General features: G+C 41.5%; 1 protein-coding gene and 1 long non-coding RNA gene across 3 annotated transcripts in view; one reads left to right on the top strand and one right to left on the bottom strand.

Moving 5' to 3' along the window:
- Window positions 1-16,497, top strand: part of LOC139571022 (sodium/calcium exchanger 1-like) — a 170,488-nt gene that overhangs the window by 57,135 nt on the left and 96,856 nt on the right. The window lies entirely within an intron of this gene.
- LOC139571023 (uncharacterized) lies at window positions 6,223-9,613 on the bottom strand. Its single transcript, XR_011674220.1, has 3 exons — window positions 9,289-9,613; window positions 6,973-7,278; window positions 6,223-6,871 (listed from the first exon to the last, which is right to left on the bottom strand). It is a non-coding gene; the product is annotated as an uncharacterized lncRNA (long non-coding RNA).

The raw sequence follows: 16,497 nt of genomic DNA, 5'->3' as shown, positions 1-16,497 counted from the left end.
AGTTGCTTGTGAGGTAGCCGGCAATACATCTAATTGATTGATATTTGGCATAAACAGTCTTGAAAGTATGCCTTATCTACTTTGAAGATGACTACAGTAGTGATTTTGTCAGACAGCAAAGCCAGCTAGCTAGCCTAATTAAGATGACTCATTGGGGAGCACAGAGATAATGGTGGCTGCTACTGCCTGAGTAATAGTGTGATAAAGTAATGGGATAAAGGATGGTTTGTTAATAAGTAATAAGCAGTAATGGGCAGTCACTACCATTGATTTTATTAGCTAATAAAGTCATCATCATACTAAAACAAATATGTAATATACACTAAAATATTTTATTCAAATAAAGTAATGTTGAATAAATGATGGTTAATATGTGATAAGCAGTAATGGGCAGTCACTACCATCATGGGGCTTTTATTCATTGTTTTATTTATTATTTTATACAACATTCAACCCAAATAATGCATCATGTATTATGTGAAGAAGAAAAAGGGGGAAAATCAAAACCGAAATCGAACACGTTGGCAATTTTTTTTAAACCGAATCGAAACCGAACCGACCTCAAAAAGCACTAATCGATCAGCGCTAAGTTTAACACGTACACACACTGAGACGCAGGTTTCTGCATGGCTCTTGTCCCTGTGATGAATGGCTCAGCCTCATTCCTTGAGCCCTGCTAATCACTTGAGCCCGGGGTTTAATTAAACAAACGTTGGTATCAATCGATTAACTAAAACCAATTAGGTACAAAATAGTTGGGCTCAGCCCATCAAGTGGGCACTCTTGGCAGGAAGTAATATAATAATTTAAAACTTTTGATTGGAGGGAAGTCATCTTTTAGATGAGCCGTTGGTAGCCTAAAGCAGACCAGGTTTAATTATGTCTATTATTACACTGGCCTCTATTCCTCACACAGCTCATTCTCCAACATGGGAAGTTTTGAGTGTGGCCCTGTTTCACTGATACTCCTAGATGAGCCCTACAGGGTTCTCTGTCTGACAGGCTTTTTCTGGACCAGGATACTATCCTTAAAGTGACTTATAGTACTGATTTTACTGTAGCCTATGACCAGATTTACAGAGGCCACTCACGCCACTCTTTTTTTTCTCCACACATTGACTCGGTACCGATACCCCCTGTATATAGCCTCGTTATTGTTATTTTATTGTGTTACTTTTTTCTTACTTTAGTTTGTAAAAAAAAAAAAAAAATGCTAATAGTTTCTTACTTACTTAAAAAAAAATCTGCATTGTTGGTTAAGGGCTTGTAAGTAAGCATTTCACTGTAAGGTCTACACTTGTATTCGTGGCGCATGTGACATATACATTTTTTTTAAAACACTGAAATACTCTTTTATTAAACACAAAGGAAGAGCTCGTATTGTTGGAGTCACGGTCAGGCACAAAGTTTCAGGCCACCAGAGGACATTTTTAGTCAATGCCATCAGTCTCCGTGTTTCCTATGTGACACCTACTTTGTGGAGTGACAGTGAGACAGATGCTGGCCATGACTATTCCAGAATCCCTGGCTGTGTAGTTTGTATGATGGATGTTCCATATTGGTATTTCTGGGATATGCAGTTTGTATGATGAATGTTCACCAGGGGTATTTCTGGGGTGTGTAGTCAACGTGAGACTGGGGATAATATACGTAACGTATGTGTTCTGTTCCCTCTCACCCCGCTGGAATAGGAGCTTAATCTGCCTGATAGCCTGTGAATATTTCATGGGTGTTCTATCTTCAATCATTGCTCCAATATGGATGGTAATGTCACCGACAATTTCAGTGCGCTAAGACCCTTATCGAGGGATCCTCTTAGAAAGCCCTACATTTTATTATCTGGTATCCCCCCTGTTAGGGATTTACAGATGGTATCTTCCATGATGAATGTCTTAGCCTACATCATTTCTGGATCCCTTCTCTGCAATTTCAGCCTCCCACTGGCCCATCTACCTCTGTCCCTCCCTCATTTATCCCCCCCTCCTTTCCCTATCTCTCTGTGAACATATCCTCTTTCTCTTATCACTCTCTTTTCTGTCTGATGCTATGGGATATTGGATGTTTTTGAGGCCATGTGGTAGTTCTCCAGTAACTGAAGTGTGCAGTGCCCGGTGGCTCTGTTACTGTTGTGAGCTGGGAGTTGATTATTGTAGAGGCTGAGTTGGTTACATGGAAAGGGGAAAGTGGGAGACCTAGTCAGTTGTACAACTGAATGCCTTCAACTGAAATGTGTCTTCCGCATTTAACCCTGGACCCTTTAACCTCTGGATCAGAGAGGTGCTGGGGGCTGCTTTAATCGACATCCATGTCTTCGGCGTGGAGGTTTAGGTTCTAGTTAGACTATGTCTGGCTATACTGCGCCTGTCCATAAGAAATGAGCCCTAGATGTTGACAGCAGCACAGCTACACTCCACATACAGCTGCTCCCCACCCCATTTAATCTCTCAGTCTCTCTCTCTCTCTCTCTCTCTCTCTCTCTCTCTCTCTCTCTCTCTCTCTCTCTCTCTCTCTCTCTCTCTCTCTCTCTCTCTCTCTCTCTCTCTCTCTCTCTCTCTCTCTCTCTCTCTCTCTCTCTCTCTCTCTCTCTCTCTCTCTCTCTCTCTCTCTCTCTCTCTCTCTCGCTCTCTCTCTCTCTCTCTCTCTCTCTCTCTCTCTCTCTCTCTCTCTCTCTCTCTCTCTCTCTCTCTCTCTCTCTCTCTCTCTCTCTCTCTCTCTCTCTCTCTCTCTATCTGTGTTCATAAAAGCATGGGGAGGAGCTGGGTGCAGCAGAAAGCTTCTTGTGGGGTGGACTGGCTCGGTCGGCTTGGCCAATGCCTGAGGCTACCGCTCATTAATAAAACATGATTTACAGTGAACGTCTGCACCTGCTGCCATCTTGCTATCCCTAATCTGTATGTCCTAACTGCACCGCAGATGGATGAGAGCTGGGCGTTACTGTGGCAACCTTCCCTAATTGGCATGGCATGACTGACACCTGCTGTCATGGCTGATGGCTTTCCTGACAGGCAGTGAGCTGGACAGCCCAGGCCGGGGTCCTCAGTGGATAATCAGTAGTGTTGGAGATGAAGAGGCGAAGCGAGAGGTTTTTCTACGGCCAAAATCTGTTCATGAAAATAAGGCCACGAAGTGAGGAATTTTTGTATGGAGGTCAATGAGAGAGTGTAACTGCTAATTTGCTACGTGAGACTAATTTGATTGAATAGAAGTTTTATAATGGTTAGGTTGTTACAAAAGCACTGATATAAGTGGACGTACGTGGCTTTTCGACAACTTACCCAAAAACTGCTTAATAACAGAGTTGTGCCTGTTGTCATAGGGATAGATAGAGGACTCATGGTTATAATTCATTTTAACACGGACATTGCCATGCTGTCACAGAAGCTGTGATGGCACAGATACAAAGATGAGTCCTCTATCTATCTTTACCTGCCCTTTCATTGGCTAGAATGGTCCCACCTGATCTCGCCTCCTCCCCCTGCCTTCCTTCTTTGAGGACATGTTTTTCCATTGTTAGAGCTGTCACTTGAATATCTTGTCAATATAATAGACACTCTTTGGTAGTGTGATGTTGAGAGTGGCTGGCCATTGCTCAGAATAAACTGATGCCACAGTATTGAAGCCAACTAAGCTTCCTGAGACTACTACTACCATTTCTTTTCAATGGTATTCCACAACCAAACATCATGCCTGATTGCTATGGGACAGCCATACCACAGTTCCTGAGCAAGACATGACAATGACATTGAGGGTTACTATGGATTTCTATGGCTTTCAAACCATGTTCTGCATTTCATTAGCCACCACCATACTCTTAAGTAAAAACCCCTTTTCACTTCCACATTGTGTCTTTTTTCAGCCATCCATCTCTTAGCCTAAATGCCTTTATTATGTTGTAGCTGACATGTTATGACATTGGTTCTGGAGTATGTGCATTGTAATGCATCTCGGTAGCTCTCTTTATAAACCCTACAACATATCTCTCCACATGAATATCTTGTAAGCCCTCATTACCTTCCAGTAGCTGTCTGTCTGTCCCAAATGACACCCTATTTCCTTTTATAGTGCACTACCTTTGGTCAAACGCCGTGCACTATATAGGGAATAGGGTACCATTTGGGACAGAACCTGTGTCTGTGTGTATGTGTAGCTGCTTAGACTGGGTGTAGACCTGCTCCTCTCTGACCAACACCGGCAACATATATCACTGTCAGACAGAGAGAATGCATTATGGATCAGGGTCTGATGCCTCCTACAGATCTGTCACACTCCACTTATCCTTTCTCTCACTCGCTCCCTCTCTCCTTTTTTCATCAAAGAAGTGTAGCCCTTCTCCTCTTGTTTTCCTCTCTCTCTCTCTCTCGCTCGCCTTCTCTCACTTTCTCTCTCGCTCTCTTTCGCTCTCGCTCTCTCTCTATTACTCTCTCTACAGTATGTCTGACTGCCTATGCCTCTCTTCCTCTCTGCTTCTCTCCTGCTCTCTTGCTTCCCTGGCCTAACAAGGTTTCTGTGGAGAAGGTGACAGACAACAGTGTTACAAATGAAAGGATCTCTCAGTTAGAGGAGAAGAAGAAAGAAAAGGAGATATGTGTTTCTTGCTTTCCATGTCATGTGTCCAAGCCAAGGCGTGGATTCTCTAAAAATATGAAATATTTTCTTATATTGTACATGTATTGGAATGTATTGGAAATTCATGTTTGGTGCTTTTCTTTTCCAATACATTTCTGAACACCAATTACATCATCTGTTAATGACTGCAGTAATCCAGTCTGCTTCATGCATTACCACTGGACCATTGCTGATGATGTCAGCAGAGAGGAAGTTGCTCATGAATGCTCGGTTTTCCTCTTGTTTTTGTCAAGTAGCACAGCCACCTTGGCTTTCATGTTCCCTCGCTTTCTCTTGTATGGGCGGTTGTGGAAAATCCACAATCCCCGAGGGGATGGCTCAAACATTCCCCTTAGCCCTATTTCTGGGCTACCAGCACCAAACACAGTCACTTCTGATTGGTTCCACACAAGGCCCTGGTCCCGATGCCCAGGAAATGACACCACTCTTTCTCTTCCTTTCTCCCTCTCTCTCTCTCACTCTCGCTCGCTCTCTCTTTCTCTCTCAGTGTTTTACCTTTCTCTCTTTCTCTCTCTATTTCTTACCTTTCTCTCTTTCTCTCTCTATGTTTTTTACCTTTCTCTCTTTCTCTCTCTGTTTCTTACCTTTCTCTCTATGTTTCTTACCTTTCTCTCTTTCTCTCTCTGTTTCCTTCCTTTCTCTCTTTCTCTCTATGTTTCTTACCTTTCTCTCTTTCTCTCTCTGTTTCCTTCCTTTCTCTTCCTCTCTCTGCTTCTTACCTTTTACTCTCTGTTTCTTACCTTTCTCTCTATGTTTCTTACCTTTCTCTCTATGTTTCTTACCTTTCTCTCTTTCTCTCTATGTTTCTTACCTTTCTCTCTGTTTCTTACCTTTCTCTCTATGTTTCTTACCTTTCTCTCTATGTTTCTTACCTTTCTCTCTTTCTCTCTATGTTTCTTACCTTTCTCTCTATGTTTCTTACCTTTCTCTCTTTCTCTCTATGTTTCTTACCTTTCTCTCTATGTTTCTTACCTTTCTCTCTTTCTCTCTATGTGTCTTACCTTTCTCTCTTTCTCTCTATGTTTCTTACCTTTCTCTCTTTCTCTCTATGTTTCTTACCTTTCTCTCTATGTTTCTTACCTTTCTCTCTTTGTTTCTTACCTTTCTCTCTTTCTCTCTATGTTTCTTACCTTTCTCTCTATGTTTCTTACCTTTCTCTCTTTGTTTCTTACCTTTCTCTCTTTCTCTCTATGTTTCTTACCTTTCTCTCTATGTTTCTTACCTTTCTCTCTTTGTTTCTTACCTTTCTCTCTTTCTCTCTATGTTTCTTACCTTTCTCTCTATGTTTCTTACCTTTCTCTCTTCCTCTCTCTGTTTCTTACCTTTCCCTCTTTCTCTCTCTGTTTCTTACCTCTCTCTTCCACGCTATCACTGTTCCCCACCTCTTTCTCAGCTATTTCTCTCTCTCAATTTCAATTCAATTTAAAGGGCTTTATTGGTATGGGAAACATATGTTTACATTGCCAAAGCAAGTGAAATAGGCAAGAAACAAAAGGGAAATAAACAAGGGAAATAAACAATAAAAATTAACAGTAAACGTTACACACAAAACTTTAAAAACATATATAGACATTTCAAATGTTATTTTATTGCCAATGTTGTAACAATGTGCGAATAGTTTAAGTATAAATAAATAAACAGATCCAAATTGATTGCATTTACAATGGTGTTTGTTCTCCACTGGTTGCCCTTTTCTTGTGTCAACAGGTCACAAACCCTGCTGCTGTGGTGGCACACTGTGATATTTCACCTAATATATATGGGAGTTTATCAAGATTGGGTTTGTTTTCAAATTATATATGGGTCTGTGTAATCTGAGGGAAATATGTGACCGACCGGCTCAAATCGGTCTTATGTAGCAAAATTTGTAAACTCACTTTTGAGAAAAGGCCTTTGAATGTTTTGGTACCTACTGGAGAGCTCTCCTTTGTCTACACCTATTCAGCATTGTGCACACCCTCTTAAGCCAGCCCCACCCATCTCTTTAAGGATTCACATATGAGGTTATGTGCTAAACAGTGAGTAGTGTAGTAAAGATTAAGACTAAAAGTGGTAAAAGTAGTAGCCTACAATAAGGAAAAATTCCAGGTAAGTTTGTCTAGCTGTGTCCAGTCCAGATGGTGCTTGTACAGACAAACCATCTATGGGAGGAAGGATGTCAGCGTTGCACAGCAGCTGAAACCTGGTCCTGACTGAGTCCAAACGCTCCTTGGTGACAACAACACCAGGCTCCAGAGCATCAAAGCTGTAAAACAGGAAATAAAAAAAATAAAAAATTGAAGACATTACAACCTTACACAACATCAATTCACCTCCCAAGTCTAGATAAGAAGAATAACCTCATACAATGCAATTAGAATGATATTAATTTGAAGTGCTGGTACTGCTTGATCTGTGGCAGCAGCCTGAAGTACGGAGTCTGGTGTTGTTGCCAGCCATAGCTTTCCACCAGCACCGTACCATCCTCTAGTCCACCAAAGTGTTTGTGTCCTGGGTGGTGTCCTTGTAATACTATTGCATTATGCTCGCTGCAAGTCCTCATGCTTCAGGTGTAACCTGTGCTTGCTTGGGCCAACTCTCTTTTTGATGGGAGGCATTAGACCATTCTCCTTGTATGACTGGTGGAGGAGAGTCAGGCGTGTTCTACTGATGCTGAAAGACAAATTCCAGATACAAATATTTTAGCATTATTATATGCGAAATGGCATTCTGAGATAACATCACTACACACAGTTCATACACGTAATGTTAGCTAGCTAGCCAGCCATCTAACTTCAGCTAATGTTAGCTAGCTAACAGCAAGCTTTAACTTGGGGTATTTTGTTTAGACATGTAACTAGTTAGCTAGCTAGCCAGCTAAATAATGAACTATAATCCCAATCCATAGAGTACTAGCAATACACAACGATTTTCATAGCTAGCTAAAGTTAACCAAATAAGTTAGCTAACATTAGGCTTTAACTAGCAATGCAAAATGGCATTTTTTTTAAAGAAGTTACCCGGCAACTGGACCTTTTTTGTAACACCATTATTTTTGTCTTGCTGAGATTAACTGTCAGGGCCTAAGTCTGACAGAATCTGTGCAGAAGATGTAGATGCTGCTGTAGGCCTTACTTGGTTGTGGACAGAAGCACCAGATCATCTGCAAACAGTAAACATTTGACTTCAGAGTCTAGCAGGGTGAGGTTGGGTGCTGCAGACTGTTCTAGTGCCCACGCCAATTCATTGATATATATGTTGAAGAGGGTGGGCCTCAAGCTGCATCCCTGTCTCACCCCTCGTCCCTGACAAATAAATCAGTGTGTTTTTGCCAATTTTAACGCAGACATTTTGCTTGTATACATTTTATAATGTTGTATGTTTTCCCCCCAACAACACTTTCTATCAATTTATATAGCAGACCCTCATGCCAAATTGAGTCAAAAGCTTTTTTGAAACCAACACTTTGCTTTGGTTTTGTTTGGTTTGAATTTTAATAAGTATGCAGGGTGAATACGTGGTCTGTCAGTACGGTAATTTGGTAAAAAGCCAATTTGACATTTGCTCAGGACATTGTTTTCACTGAGGAAATGTAGGAGTCTGCTGTTAATGATAAGGCAGAAGATTTTCCGCACATTGTTGACGCATATGCCACAGTAGTTATTGGGGTCGAATTTGTCTCCACTTTTGTGGATTGGGGTGATCAGACCTTGGTTCCAAATATTGGGGAAGATGCCAGAGCTGAGGCTGATATAGAGCCAATTGGAATTTATGGTCTGTATATTTTGGGTTGAAGGGTTTTTATTTTGTCCTATAATTCAATGTAATTCGAGAATCCAGTGGGTTCTGGTAGTCTTTAATAGCTGTCTCTAAGATTTGTAATTGATCGTGTCATATATGTTTTTGCTGTTTGGACTTTGTTATAGGACCAAAAAAGATTGTAGAAGTGGTTTATCCATACATCTCCAATTTGTATCGATAGCTCTTTGTGTTGTTGTTTGTTCATTGTGTTTCAATTTTCCCAGAAGTGGTTAGAGTCTATGGATTCTTCAATTACTTCAAGCTGATTTCTGACGTGCTGTTCTTTGTTTTTTCTTGGTGTATTTCTGTACTGTTTTAGTGTTTCACCAGTACTTTATTGCTTTCTCACTCTCTCTCCTTTTCTTTGCTGATCTTTTCTCTACTCCTTCATTACCCTTCTCTCTGCTCCATGCTGGTAAGAAAAAGCACAGCACATTAGCAGCCAGTCATTTGTTCTCAGTGTGTGTACAGTAATAGCGCTGTTTTCCAAGGCCAGCTGTAGAGCATAAATAGGCTGCTAGAATCTCTCCCGTGTCGTTTAATGTACAGAGAAAAAAGCTTTTATCTTGGATTTGGCCCTAGTGCTCCCTACATCAAATGAATGTGGTGGATGTTGTATAAGCCAAATTCTCAGGAAAGGTAACAGGGTTCTAGATAAAGAAACATAAGATGTTTTTCCAGGGACCATTCCATGCATCTTTTTTTCTAAAGAAATGCTAATCGATAGTAGATACTAGTATGTCTAGTATGTCCACTGCAGCCAAGGCAAGAGAGAGAGAACAGACAGAAGAAGAGTTCTAGTGGCTCATCTCTCTTCCTTCCTGTCTTCTCTCTGGGGTCGTTCTACCTCAAATGCACAAGAAAAAGGATTTCGACACCCACCATCAGATTTTTCGGAAATAATTTCTGCAGTTAATAACAGATATGGTTAGCACCATATACTCCAGACCCAGGCCGGGGCAGTCGCTAGGCCAGACAGGTCGAGCAGGTTTCTGAGCAGGGCTGAAATCATAGAAAATATGCCAGAGTTTATGCAGCTTTTCAAATTAAGTAGCAGTGCCAATAAAAGAGGAAGTGAGGGGGAAAGGAGAGAGAGAGATAGAGAGCCAGCGAGAGAGGGGCGGGGGATTCTGGAGAGCAGGAGTGGGCAGAGAGTCGTTCCATGTCATTTCACCAAGCCATGACACCCACCATCTCAGATTGTTTTGAAATCTTTTCTGTAGTTAAAAGCAAGTAAGATTGACATTCCTGTACATAATTTTGTTAAAATATAATTTGATCTCTGAGAAATGAAGCTAATTGATTGCACCCAAATTGGCCATTTTAATTCATAGGATTCAGATCCCATATTCAATAGATAATATACCCAACATCCGATTTTGAACAAACTTCTTCCTAGGACTAACTGAATTGCTTTCATGAAGGACTGATTTGAATTGTGAGGATGAACACACCATTTATTTTTTACCATGAGCCAAATGTATTGGTTTTCTACACAAAGTTTTAAAGGAAATGTTATGGTCTATTTAATAAACGCAAGAGACCAGCAAAATTGATATAATAGTGTGGCGGTGTAGCAGGAACAGCAGTATTTAGTGGTCAAAACATGGTACTTTCACACTAATTTGTGGTAAATAATGCAAGTGACTTCAATTACTGATTTCTCTGAACGGGGAAGAAAACATCACCAGATTCACATGAATGCATTACATAGTATGGAGAAGCAATACTCCAAGACGCAGCTTCATACTACTTGTCAAGCACAGAGAACTGATACTGTATACTTGTTGTTGGGGTTGAATTGGCATGGGGTGTGGCAGGTCCATGGATGGCTTTTGACCGCTCCTCATGTCTTACTCATTGGTAAGAAGAAGTTTGGTCCAAATTGGATGTTGGGTACTATATTTATTGAATGTTATCTGATTTCAACAACTTTTTCATAGATCAAATACATTTTTACAAAGTAATGTTTCATGAAGGCCAATCTTACCTGCTTTTTGCTGCAGAAACGATTTCAGAAAAATCTGAGATGGTGGCTGTCATGGCTTGCTGAAATGACACGGAACAACTCTCTTTCCACTCCTGCTCTCCCCAATGCCCTCTCTCTCTCTCTCTCTCTTTGAAGTAGAAATTATGAAATGAGTTGGGAGTGTGAATATTAAATTCCTCTGGAGTCAGACAGCTGGCTACTGCTTAATTTCAGCACTTCATTCTCTCTCTCTCTCTCTCTTTCCTCTCTTCCTATTTTATTGGCATTGCTCCTTGTTTTGAAAAGCTACATATTTTCTATGACTTCAGCCCCGCTCAGAAACCTGTTCGACCTGTCTGGCCTAGCAACTGCCCGGGCCCGGAGTAGGGTGACTGGCCTAGCAACTGCCAATCAACCTACTCTGGAGTAGGAAGGGAGAGAGGAAGGGAGAGGGAGGGAGAGAGGACACAGTGCAGTCCCATAGAGACTGAGCCCCAGGAAAATAATAAAACATGGAGGAAAGGAGGAGGGCAGTAAGCAGTGTGTCACCAGGGCCACCCGAGACCAGTCGGAACGTGACATGTTTACATTAGCCAGTCATCATTGTGGAAGGAGATGTCTAGTGTATACAGATGTCAGATCTTAATTTAATCACTATTTTGTCGCAGAACATTTTCCTGCTGCATCAGGAAATTCAAATGAGCCTCGCGAGTCCCTGAAAAAGAGCAGTTCTATTTCTCCCCATGCGGCGGCAGTCGAGACATTGGAATCAGGGCTTCTTATCAAAATAGTCAGTCCAACGATATTTTACTCCCGCTCTTGATAAGAAATGACCATATCAGACTCTTTTTGCTAACATAAATAGGAAACAAGTAAAATAATAACAATAGGCTACACCAACATTAATTTCCATTCATACAAAGTGTCAAGTAAATTGCCACAGTAGATTTGCCATGGTAAACAATTCAATATTTCATTTCTGTTGTACGGAATGCTTGTCAAATAGATAAATCGCCATTAGTCTGTTCAAAACGGACTAAGTTGTTCCGATTACAAAACTAATCAGAAGGTGAACATATCTTGAAAGGCTGGTTGCATGCAGGACTAAGGTAACACCGACATCTTTTAGGGAGCGGTAATGGGGTGAATTTATAGCGTATCGATGGTTTAACAAGACATCAGCTGGGGATAATCTTAGTGCCATCGATGGGTGTAAAATACCCATTGTTATTTGATTATATTCCAATAGGCTACATTCTGTAGGCTACCCATTAGCCTATCCATTGTCACATCATGAAGGGTATGAAAACCGATAGTAGGCTACTGTTTGTTTCCTGGCTGAGTTGATGAGCTGATTTGGGCCATCAGTTGATTGGCAGATGTAGGCCTACTGAAGAACAATAAACTTCCTTCAGTGTGGATGCTGGTCCACGTTGTATAGTTAGGCTATGTATAATTTGTCAATATAGTTCTGGTCTTTGGTGTGGGTTGAAAGCCTGTATTGTGTGGCTTTAATTTTTCGTAAAGCTGTCAAGATGTTTATGCATTTGAGCCTATCCAAAGACGATTTTGTTGCGCTGAGACACTTTTCTTTGATGTGTAAATTATCAGACTATTGGTTTTACTACTTGAAAACATTGAAATAAATGCAATTAACTTGTGGGCCTAATGTGGGCTCAGGCTGGACGCTATATCGCCCAGCACTGGGTGCGAGCTCATGTAGTATTAGTAGTAGTAGGTTTTATTGGTTTCTCATCAATCATAACATCAATCATATATAATTATCAAATAGTAAAATCCTAAACTAACCAAACACTTAATATAATACAATGTTAAAATATGCAATTTCAACAATGACAAGGTTTCGGGTGGCAGCTTTAGAAAATACATCTTTAGAGGTTTTAAGGAGGCATTTCTAAGACCCCTGAGCTATATGGTGTGTGCACTGATCAGTTTAGTGAAGTATGGCATGGGAGAGTTCTGATAGTGTTCAGTTTGTGGCTGTTGCCGGGTTGCCCGTCCAGTAATCTGCTGTCTGGTTTGGGGGAGCCTGTCTGGCAGTTCTGCAGGGAACACAGCTTAGACCACTGCGCTACGGCAGCTCACAATGCTCTAGTAAGCACTAAGAACACTATGAATAGTGATGACACATACAGTGGCTTGAGAAAGTATTCACCCCCCTTGGCATTTTTCCTATTTTGTTGCCTTACAACCTGGAATTAAAATGGATTTTTGGGGGGTTTGTATCATTTGATTTACACAACATGTCTACCACTTTGAAGATGCAAAATATTTTTTATTGTGAAACAAACAAGAAATAAGTCAAAAAACAGAAAACTTGAGCATCCATAAATATTCACCACCCCCAAAGTCAATACTTTGTAGAGCCACCTTTTGCAGCAATTACAGCTGCAAGTCTCTTGGGGTATGTCTCTATAAGCTTGGCACATCAAGCCACTGGGATTTTTGCCCATTCTTCAAGGCAATGGCTCCAGCTCCTTCAAGTTGGATGGGTTCTGCTGGTGTACAGCAAAACTTTAAGTAATACCGCAGATGATTCTCAATTGGATTGAGGTCTGGGCTTTGGCCATTCCAAACCATTTAAATGTTTCCCCTTAAAACACTCGAGTATTGCTTTAGCAGTATGCTTAGGGTCATTGTCCTGCTGGAAGGTGAAGCTCTGTCCCAGTCTCAAATCTCTGGAATACTGAAACAGGTTTCCTCTCAAGAATTTCCCTGTATTTAGCGCCACCAATCATTCCTTCAATTCTGACCAGTTTCCCAGTCCCTGCCGATGAAAAACATCCCCACAGCGTGATGCTGCCACCGCCATGCTTCACTGTTGGGATGGTGTTCTCGGGGTGGTGAGAGGTGTTGGGTTTGAGCTAAACATAGTGTTTTCCTTGATGGCCAAAAAGCAACATTTTTGTCTCATCTGACCAGAGTACCTTCTTCCATATGTTTGGGAAATCTCCCACATGACTTTTGGTGAACACCAAACGTGTTTGCTTATTTTTCTCTTTAAGAAATTGCTTTTTTCTGGCCGCTCTTCCATAAAGCTTTGTGGAGTGTATCGCTTAAAGTGGCCCTATGGACAGACACTCCAATCTCCGCTGTGGAGCATAGCAGCTCCTTCAGGGTTATCTTTGGTCTCTTTGTTGCCTCTCTGATTAATGCCCTCCTTGCCTGGTCCGTGAGTTTTGGTGGGCAGCCCTCTCTTGGCAGATTTGTTGTGGTGCCATATTCTTTCCATTTTTTAATAATGGATTTAATGGTGTTCCGTGGGATGTTCAAAGTTTCAGATATTTTTTATAATCCAACCCTGATCTGTACATCTCCACAACTTTGTCCCTGACCTGTTTGGAGAGCTCTTTGGTCTTCATGGTGCCGCTTGCTTGGTGGTGCCCCTTGCTTAGTGGTGTTGCAGACTCTGGGGCCTTTCAGACAAGTGTATATGTACTGAGATCATGTGACAGATCATGTGACACTTAAATAAAGTCCCCCTGTGTGCAATCTAACAAATTCTGTGACTTCTGAAGGTAATTGGTTGCGCTAGATCTTATTTAGGGGCTTCATAGCAAAGGGGGTAAATACATATGCACGCACCACTTTTCCATTTTTTGTTGTTGTTAGAATTAAGTCATTTGTTAGAATTAAGTAATTTTTTTCATTTCACTTCACCAATTTTGACTATTTTGTGTATGTCCATTACATGAAATAAAAATAAAAATCAATTTAAATTACAGGTTGTAATGCAACAAAATAGGAAAAACGCCAAGGGGGGTGAATACTTTTGCAAGGTACTGTAGGCACGTCATTTGTAATTATTTTGTTTGAAGGCGTCCCCAAACCATAGCTCTAACCTTAACCACTCGGAATTAATGCATCAAAAATAGATGTTTATCCATGAGTCACAGGGTAGTGGGTTGGATTCGAACGCATGCCGTCTCTGGCAAATGTGTGCTGGGGTCAGTGGCTGGACCACACAGGCATTGAGGAAACCAATAATTTATTCTGCCTATTGCTTGCCTTCAAAATATTATAAAACAATTGATTTAAAACAACTTATTTCCCCTAACAAAAAATACATCTACCCCCTACAAATATGTACGTTTATTATAATCCATATAATAATTTACAGGAGATGCCCTCTAGCCTGCACGTAGCCTACATAAGGTACAATGTAGGTACGGTACTGCATTGTTTATAGAAACACCACTTCCAGCTGCCCCTGGCGGCGATTCTATTTTTTTTTAAATGATATTCAAATCCTCCTGTGATGAAAGGGGTCAAATTAAGATCCGACATCTGTACAGCCTGGAGGACTAGAGAGGACTGGAGGGGAGGGGGCTACAGTAGTGTAACATAAACACCTGCTCACTGACAGCCACACACCTAGATATTTCACGGAGGTAAATAGTACAGGAACAGGCAGGGGGGATACTTATGGACAGTATCCCTCTAAAATAAGACATGGGGTATGCAGTGCTTGTATACAGTAACAACATGTTTGCCCTCTGATTTGATTCAATGCTTGACTGTTTTAAGTCTTACATGATGTATATTCATAGCTATTGATTCACAGTTTGTATGTTGATTTGTGTGTTGGAGTCCAGACAGAGCTTCCCAATGGGGCTGAAGACACATCCAGTACTTTATCTATTTATCCAGCTTTTAGCCCCAGCAGGGCAGCAAACATTCAGCCCCCCACCCACTCACCCTCCTCTCCCCCGACAGTCTCAGCATTGGAGCTAATAGACTTGGGATTTAGTGGCGTAGTTAAGGGATTTGTTTCTAGACATATTTCCACTCTGTTCATCTTTGATGTAAAAATTATGAAATGAGTTGGGAGCGTGAATATTAAATTCCTCTGCAGACAGACAGCTGGCTGCTTCTCTCTCTCTCTCTCTCTCTCTCTCTCTCTCTCTCTCTCTCTCTCTCTCTCTCTCTCTCTCTCTCTCTCTCTCTCTCTCTCTCTCTCTCTCTCTCTCTCTCTCTCTCTCTCTCTCTCTTTCATAGCACTATGCTAAATACCGTTTGAGGTGAACTCGCATTTTATCTAATAAATCTATGCATCTACTTAACGGTGAGGGTGGACATATTTTCACCAATATCTCTGCTTTTGGACTCATGAATATGTGTGTGTGTTAGTGATAGTATATTCTGTTTGTGGTCTGACAGTGAGAATGGATACGTCATTAGAATTAAAGTATAGTGAGGGTACAGTATGTGTTATGTCTGGTAATCACAGTACAGAATGTGTCAATCAGCCTACCCTCCCTCCTTTCTCCCTTCTCACTGAACCTCCTCATACCTGTCCTGTGGGGGGGGGGTCATAGGTCAAAAGGATACAAGTCAGGTGGTCAAAGACAGGGTCAGAGACAGGGTCAGAGAGCAGGATTTAGGAGGTGTTAGGCTGTGAACTCAAGGCTAGTTGTGTACTTAGTGTCTCAGTCCCTCTCTCTCCATTGGCCCATAGCTGGCTCAGCCTGGCCTGGCTGCCGCTGATGTTGATCCTGAGGATCAGTGAGTGGTGTCCTTGAAATGAACCCCCCTATGAGGAAAGACGGGCCATATGAGAGATCCTAGTATGTAACAGACAAACGGACAGACAGACCTAATACTCTCACTAGGCTGTCCCATAAAACACATATCCAGATATTGACGTAAGCCATTGTGATATGTGAAACCGCTAGTTGGCTCAGATATAATCTGCTCCATACATTCTTACACACTACAGCTTTATATTGCAAGATGAGCATGTTGGAGCTTTGTTGACACAGTACAAAATATCTGCTCTGTCGCTGTGATGTTGGCCCAACTGAAGACCTCCCTATAGGAATTTGGCCAGAGGTTTCAGACAGCGACTCATCTTCAGTTCCCTCATCCATTTCAACCGCAAACCAGAACCGAGAAAGTGTGTGTGTTTGTGTGTGTGTGTGTGTCCAGAATTAGGTAATATCTCACTCTTCTACATTCCTCCTCAACCCACCGAAGCTCTTTCACCTGTCTGTTGAGACTGAGTGTATCGATGCTCTACTAAACACTCAAGATGTTAAGCGGTGTTAAATATCCACTGTGTGTGTGTGTGTGTCTGTCTGTGTGTGACTGTGTGTGTGTGC

Source organism: Salvelinus alpinus, chromosome 3, assembly GCF_045679555.1.
Source record: "Salvelinus alpinus chromosome 3, SLU_Salpinus.1, whole genome shotgun sequence".
NCBI lineage: Eukaryota > Metazoa > Chordata > Actinopteri > Salmoniformes > Salmonidae > Salvelinus > Salvelinus alpinus.
Note: the sequence above shows the minus strand (reverse complement) of the source record. Positions and strands in the feature narration are given on the sequence as shown.